Below are 8,380 nucleotides of genomic sequence, written 5' to 3'. Positions count from 1 at the left end.
GCTTCGGCGTTTTATTGGTCACCCTGAACTTTATGATTTTTTATTATAGTGCAGTTTACAACGCATGTATTGACGACGAATACTAAGGGGATTCAACGTTTTTATTGCTCAGGGACAGAGTGGTTGGGTGCATTAATTATGTGTTGTTACCAAGGAAGTCATGCACGTCGATTTCTATAGTGCTTCGACGTCAAAATGTTATTAACATGTATGCTTGTTCACATAGTTGTTCAGTTCCCTACGATGGTTAAACGTCAAATTCTGTGGGGCTTCGACGTTTTATTGGTCAGCCAGAAGCCAACGGGTTATCCTCTCTTTTATTCTTTTAATCTTTTTTTTTCTTTTAAACCACCCATAAAACGTCAAACTCTACCGGGCTTCGATATTTTATTGGTCACCCTAAACGTTATGATTGTTTATTACAATTTTATTACAGTGCAGTTTACAACGCATGGAGTGATTGAGTGCATTATATAGGTGTTGTTACCAAGGAAGTCATGAACGTCGAACTCTATAGGGCTTCGACGTCAAAATGTTATTAACAAGTATACTTGTTCACATAATTTTTCAGTTCCCTACGATGGTTACACGTCGAATTCGGATGGACTTGGACGTCAATACTGGGTAGTGCAAAGGGGCAATTAGTAGGCATAATTAGTACTGTTATCTATGATGAACTGCTTATTGGACGTCGAATTCTTTTGAATTTCAACGTCCATTATTCTTTTATAAATAACATGCATTTAATGTTACTTCTTACCTTCTGTTTCCCTATTGAACATGTTAAGATCCATGTTTTTTTTATTTCCTTTGCATTTTCCTTTTCTTAGATTTTAGAGCATTTATGTTCTTTAAATTTCAATTTGCTGACTTGAATTTCAAAGTGGCACATTCAACTTAGTTGATATGAATGTGCCATTTGAAATTCAAGTTACCAAATGTCTTTTGTAGTACAAAAATGGTTAAGATATCTTATTGAAAGAGAAGTGCTCAGGAAAAAGAAATATGGTTCATAATATGTTTAATGCTGAAACAATTTTAAGAACTAAAATAAAGCTCTAAGAAAATGTCCAACTTGTTCATTTAGCAATGTATGATTCATTTTTTAAATTGTCTTGAAGTTGTTTTCTACTGTGAGATTTCAAAGCTAACTGATATCTTTGGCTGGACATAACTTGAAGAGAATTCAATATATGAATCTATATACACATTTGACGTCGAATATTGATTGCATCCTATGCAAAGACCATGCATTTCCCTTTTATTGATTCATTTTTCTAAGTTCCCCTGGAGGTGTATTTTAAAGGTTTGACGTCGAATATTGACTGCATCCGATGCAAAGACCATGCATATCCCTTTGAATTAATTCATTTTTTAATTTCTTCAAGAGTTGTATTTTAAAGTTGGACGTTGAATTTCCTACTTGGCCGACGTCCTACATCATATAGGATTTCTAAATGAAATCCCTTTTTACAAAACATAGCGTCAAAAATGAAAACAAAACAAGAACAAATACATTCAACGAAACACATGAAAAAAATAAAACAAAATCAAAATATTAAATGGAGAATGTTTATTAAATTCATAAGTGTTAACATTTTCTGTTGGTTTTCCATCGTACGATCATTGTTAACAAAGAAATGTCTTCATTTCGTGAAGGATTGATGGAAAACCAAAGGAAAAAGTTAACATGAATTTGGTGAATGGAGGTGTAGAGTTTTCAAAGGGTGCGAAATACAAATCTATTAACTTTTTTTCTGGGGATTTCTATCATTCCTTCAAGCTTTTCACAATGATGAAGAATCAATCACAAAGAAGTGCTCGCTTTTGTGAACTCGAAGGAGCTAATAGAAAGCCAAAGAAAAAAGTTAATAAAGAGAGTGGTTACAATAAATTTTAGGGTTAAATATGTTTTTAGTCCCTCAACTATCATATGATTTTAGATTTAGTCCCTCTTTCAAACTTTGGTAAACTTTGATCTTTGTCCTTAAGAAAATTGTAATTTATCATCCTCCAAAACCAACGTCGTTAAATTTAATCTGATGTGGCTAACGGTGTGCCACGTTTGATCTCAACTTTTATTTTAGTTATGTGCCACGTTTCTATTCTTCTGGTTGGAAACAGGGAAGGTCTTGACCCGGAGGAATCAATGCTATGAGTGTGACCCCTTTGGTCCTAACCTCCAAGACGGTGGTTACTGGTGGTGGACCCACGGTGGCGGTCGCAGCGTTATTCCTCATCATTGCACTCAGGGAGTGACTGTGATTTAGATTCAGTCTACCGAGTTTTTACTTCAATCCAATTCGAATATCTATCCTTTCGTCTTCTTCTTCCTCATTGTTCCCAACGTTACATAAATTATTACTCATTATTTCAAAACCCTAAAACATACAAATATCCATGGCCGCTCCTACAAGGGACCATAGCTCAAATAAGCAATGGACCTTCTTCTCTCCATCAACCACTCTCTCGTTGCCAATATCCTCTGTTTATTGAGTCGTCTAGTTAGAGTTTGTTCCCAAACCAGTATACACTGAATATGAAGAATTATAGATTTCTCAGACATTCATCGAAGTATTCAAAAAATCAATCACTAACCAAAAAATTGTTTTTCCTATACACTTTTCTGTAAACAAGGTGACCAAATTTATGAAGCAGGTAGCTTGATTTATTCTAGGTTGCTTCTTTTTCATTTTGACAAATCTAACCTTCCCCATTTCCTGCAGTGTATCTTCCCTCTTTTGAAGAAGTGTGATTATCTTCAACTGGTTTATAATTTAACTAATTTTTCTAACAACTCGTGGTTATTGCCTGCAATTTCTTTCACCCTTCATCCATTCTTGTATATTTTAAAGGCAGGGATGTAGTTCACATCTCTGATTTTCCATGTTAATACCACCCTAACAGTCCTTTAGAGAGAGTTCAAGATTTTCTATTTCAATTTTTCAGTCAATAATACCACAAACTGCAAGGTCTAGAGCATTCAAAATTACCCACCTTAAGAAAATTAACTTACGGAAATCTCTTGCAAGTTTGCTCCAACACCAACAACACTTGTTTGTGGGTTGCCTTGGTGCAAAACAACAGTCTGTGCTTTTGCACTGTTAGAGCCAGTTTGTCTGTTAAATTCAGAAGCTAAAACCATTCTTGTAGTGTTAACAATTTTTCAAAGTTTAACCTCTAAATGTAAGTTTCACTTGTACAGAGAACTATTCTTCTTGAGAATTTTAAGTCTCATGTATATACACAGATCTTGGATTCTTTTGTTATCCAGAATTTGATAATGCGTTGTGTTTCTTCTCATTTTCTATTGTATTTGAATGTTCAACTGATAAATTTTATTTTATTTATATGAGGTATGACACCGAAGAAGCTGACTTAGCATTACTCAAAAAGTAAATTAATCATGCGCATGAACTAATAGAGCAATGTTAGGATAGAAAATGAATTCGTGTCATCAATGATTTTATTTTAACATAATTCATCAAGACAGTCAGATATGCTTCTGCATAATACATGACAAATTTGACATTACTATCCTAGTTGCATAGCTCTCTGTTTGCGTAAGAAAACGTTCATAAATTGAATTCTGACATACAATTATTTCTGCAAGTTTCTTTTAGCAAGTTTTTTCCATCTTCGATGAACTTTTTAAGGTCTTCAATTTTCTTTGTTAACAACTTCTTTCCGACATGGTAAAGAGAAGGGCAAAGATTGGAGACAGGCCGAGAATCGGAGGCCTTATTTTTTGTTAAGGAGGAGGGAACGGGTCCATTGAGCAAGTAAATTTGTATCATAAGTGGCACACCGTTAGTCACATCAAATTAAATTTAACGGCATTAGATTTGGAGATGAGAAATTACAGTTTTCTTAAGGACAAGGATCAAAGTGTACCAAAATTTGAAAGAGGGACTAAATAAAAAAATCGCATGATAGTTGGGAGACTAAAAACATATTTAACCCTAAATTTTATAAATGAAGGTGTAAAGGTTATCCAAGGCTCAGAAACTGTATTTAAAGAAAATAGAGGTGTCCCTTGACGTCGAATGTTCTCTATATTTGACGTCAACTATGCATTATGCATGGGGAAGGGTAGTGATAGGTCTCAATGAATGTTGTTGTTACCAATGAGGACAATAACGTCATATTTTGGAGGTGTTTGACGTCCATCATAGTAAAGAAATTTTCTTTGGGGATGCAAATGACTGTTTATTACTCATAAAGCATTGGTGTTTGAAATCGAACTTGGGTTCTGTACGACGTGATCTATACATGGGAAGGACAGTGATGAGTCTTAGTGGATACTGTTGTTACCAATATGGAGGGTAAGGTCGTATTTTGTAGGAGTTCGATGTCCATTTTGTAAAGACATTGGTGTTTGACATCGAACTTAGGTTTCGTAAAATAAAATAAGATAAAATAAATTTATCTTTAACTTAATTAAACTTGTTAAGTCCTTATATAATATATTCTATCTTAATATTTTTATTCTAATTGATTATGATAAGTCCCTAGATAATGCATTATATTTTATTATTATTATCTAACAATAATATATAATTACATCTAATAATATCTTAAGATATCTTTTTTAATCTCTAAACCCACCAAGATTATATCTCCTATTTTCTTTCAACTACTTTTTAAAATAACAACTAAATATTCTAAAAGATTTACATAATATATTTTTATTAAATTTTCATATTATTTAATTTACAAGCTTTTCCTTTCTACACCCCTTATTTTAATTTATGCACCTAATTAATAAAATGTAAAAGACTCTTTTGTCCCTAGGCCAAAATATAAATAAATAAAAGAAATAATATAACAATTATGTTCTAACAAAAATGTACACTCAAAAACACTAATTTTCAAACGAAAACCCAAACTTTCAAAACTACTTTATCTTTACTTTCATTAGAAGACTCGAATGGAATAATGACTAAACAAGTAAAGAAAATATATGCATTATTTGAGTCAAGTTTAGATAACGCGAAAAAGATTCATTAAATCACCAAATGATATGAGGATCAAGTTTAAATTGATCAAAGAAATTTTAACGTTAAATTGATTATCAAATCAATTAATAGAATTGAGATGCAAAGCTCCCCCTTATTTGAAAATATTTTGATTGAAGATACAATGTAACATGCATAAAAGAGAAAGGGCAAAAAAGGGAATGCACACCTGAAATGGGTAAGGGACAAATGGGTAAATTGGCAGATAATTCTGGTAACAGAGAAACTGTTAGAAAGAGCACGCGTCCAGCCAAGAGAAGCATGCATTTGAAGGACTACGTGTGAGCAGAAGGAGGCAGGCATGTGGTATGACATTTCTTCCTGAATCTTCTCTGTATCGGTGGTCTCTTCCCTATTCTTCTATTAATTCTGATTTTCTTCTCTGTTAGGTGGAATACTATATTCTTCCAGCTCAAGCACCATTACCCATTATCATTTACACTATTATATTGGTGTTACCATTGTTTTAGTTGTATTTTGCAGTTGAATATATACATATCATACTTCCATACTATACTCTGTTACTTTCAGTGCATCAATAAAATCAGTTGTTTCATTGGTGCTTTCATTGCTCTTCATGGCTGAAGAAACAAGGTTGAAGGATGTTCAAGCTGAACTAAAAACCCAAGGTAATGAGATTCAGAGGCTTTTGGAGCGATTTGAGTTGCGGGATCATCAACAACGTGAGTACAATGCACAAAAAGAGGCGAAAAATCAAAATCGATTGGATCAAATACAAGCAACATTAGAACGCTTGTTAATGGAGAAATCGATGCATCAACACCATGAAGAGTCGACGACGAACACATCTCGGAGGCCGTTGAATGCAGCGCTTCCTATGAGGAATATTTCTCTGGAGTTTCCTCACTTTGATGGAACATCGTCTGTGCTTAGCTGGATTTTCAAGGCAGAGAAAATTTTCAATTATCACAACACACCGGACATGGCTAGGGTGGAAACAACAAAGATGCATTTTGAGGGTGAAGTGGTACCTTGGTTTCATATGTTGCAACGTTTGGCAGCTGTTAATACTTGGCTAGACTTAACCTGTGCCCTGGAATCACAATTTGGACCTTCACCTTTTGATTGTCCAATGGCATAATTGTTTAAATTGCAGCAAACAGGTTCTGTTTCAGATTATTATCTACAATTTATGTTCATGGCAAATAGATCAATGGGTTTAACTGATGAGGCACTCTTGAATTGTTTCTTGAGTGGATTAAATGTTCATATTAAAAGGGATGTTATGGCCTTATCTCCAATTTCTTTGTTGAGGGCAGTGGCGTTTGCAAAGTTGTATGAAGATAAATATTATCTTGCTCCAAAACCATCTTTCATGAAACCGGTGGTCTCATCTTATGCAACGAAATCTGTATCACAGCCAATGCAACAACCGTATCAGAATCAACATATAAATGTGAAAACACCTCTTCCTCCCTTATTACCTATTCCAAATATTCCTCCATTAAAAAATAACAATGTTAAGAGGATTAGTTCAGCAGAAATGCAATTGAGAAAGGAAAAAGGTCTGTTATTTTTGTGATGAAAAGTTCACTTTTAATCACAAATGTCTTAATAGACAATACCTTTTCCTCCAATTAGAAGAAGAGAAAATAGGTGGGCATGATACAACAACAGAGAAAGAAGAAAATAATATTCACATTGATTCTATGGAAGAACACCACTTATCTTTGAATGCTATGAAAGGTGGAATGAGTGTGGGCACCATTTGATTTTTAGCTTACATTAACCAACTTCCTGTGCAAGTACTAATTGATGGAGGCAGTTCTGATAACTTTTTGCAGTCAAGGATTGCTAAATGTTTAAAACTCCCAGTAGAACCTTCTACATTGTTTCGCGTGATGGTAGGGAATGGGAACTATATGACAGTTGAAGGAAAGATTCAACAACTTAATATCCAAGCACAGGGACATTCTTTTGTATTACCAGTATTCTTACTACTCATTTCTGGAGCAGATCTAATTCTTGGTGCTAGTTGGTTGAAAACCATTGGTCCTCACATTGTAGATTATGATACCTTGCAGTTGAAACTCCTTCATAAGGGTAGATTCACTACATTACAAGGAGATAAGGAATTAGTGCCGGCTCAAGCTCAATTACATCACATAAGAAGGATGGTGCATACAAATGCGATAGCAGAGATTTACAATATGAAGTTATTAGAGGAAAATTCCCATTCTGGGACATTGTGGGAAGCTCAAGCTGATATGGAACCAGAATTAGCTTTATTACTGCATACTTATGAGTCCGTTTTTGATACTCCTCATCACTTACCACCTCAAAGATCACATGATCATGCTATTCCTCTATTGGAAGGGTCTAACCCGGTGAAGGTTAAGCCTTATAGGTATCCTCATAGTCAAAAAGAGGAGATTGAAAGGCTCGTAGAAGGAATGCTGAAAGAAGGCATTATACAACATAGAAAAAGTCCTGTTTCTTCTCCTATTATTTTGGTCAAGAAGAAGGATGGCTCATGGAGGGTTTATACAGATTATAGAGCCCTTAATGTTATAACTATCAAAGATAGTTTTCCTATTCCATTAGTAGATGAATTGATTGATGAACTCTTTGTCATTTGCTACTTCTCTAAGTTGGATCTCAGATCTGGATATCATAAGATATTATTAAAGCCAGAGGACAGGTACAAGACAACTTTTAGAACTCATCATGGTCATTATGAATGGCCAGTCATGCCATTTGGATTAACTAATGCACCGACTTCATTCTAGAGTTTGATGAATAACATCTTCCAAGGGCTATTAAGAAGATGTGTGTTGGTTTTTTTTTTTATGATATTTTGGTATATAGTTGCAATTGGAAGGATCATTTATATCACTTAGAAGTTGTTCTCAAGATTCTGCAGACACATAAATTGTTTGCAAGGTTTTCTAAGTGTTGTTTTGGAGTTACTCAAATTGAATACCTAGGACACACTTTATCAGGGTCTAGAGTAGATATGGATGATACAAAATTGGTTGTTGTACGCGCATGGCCCCAGCCTACAAATTTAAAGCAATTGAGGGGTTTCCTAGGCCTCATAGGATATTATAGAAGATTCGTGAAACATTATGCCAGTATAGCAGCACCATTAACTGATTTACTTAAAAAAGATGCTTTTCACTAGAATAAAAAAGCAGCAGCGTTTGAACAATTGAAAGTTGCAATGACTTCGGCACCTGTCTTGGCTCTTCCCAATTTTAAAGAAACCTTTGTGTTAGAAATTGATGCTTTTGGAATTGCAGTAGGTGTTGTCCTCAGTCAGAATCAACATCCAATTGTGTATTTTTCAAAGAAAATGTCTAATAGGATGCAAAAGCAATCTGCATATGTCAGAGAACTAT

General features: G+C 34.4%; 1 pseudogene; it reads left to right on the top strand.

Moving 5' to 3' along the window:
* The first annotated feature begins 6,522 nt into the window (after window positions 1-6,522).
* On the top strand, window positions 6,523-7,745 carry LOC148205079 (uncharacterized; annotated as a pseudogene).
* Window positions 7,746-8,380: the final 635 nt, after the last annotated feature.

This window comes from Vigna umbellata, chromosome 1 (genome assembly GCF_029865625.1).
Source record: "Vigna umbellata cultivar VRB3 chromosome 1, Vumbellata_1.0, whole genome shotgun sequence".
NCBI classification, from domain to species: Eukaryota; Viridiplantae; Streptophyta; class Magnoliopsida; order Fabales; family Fabaceae; genus Vigna; species Vigna umbellata.
The sequence above is the reverse complement of the archived record's forward strand: the minus strand, read 5'-3'. Positions and strand labels throughout refer to the sequence as shown.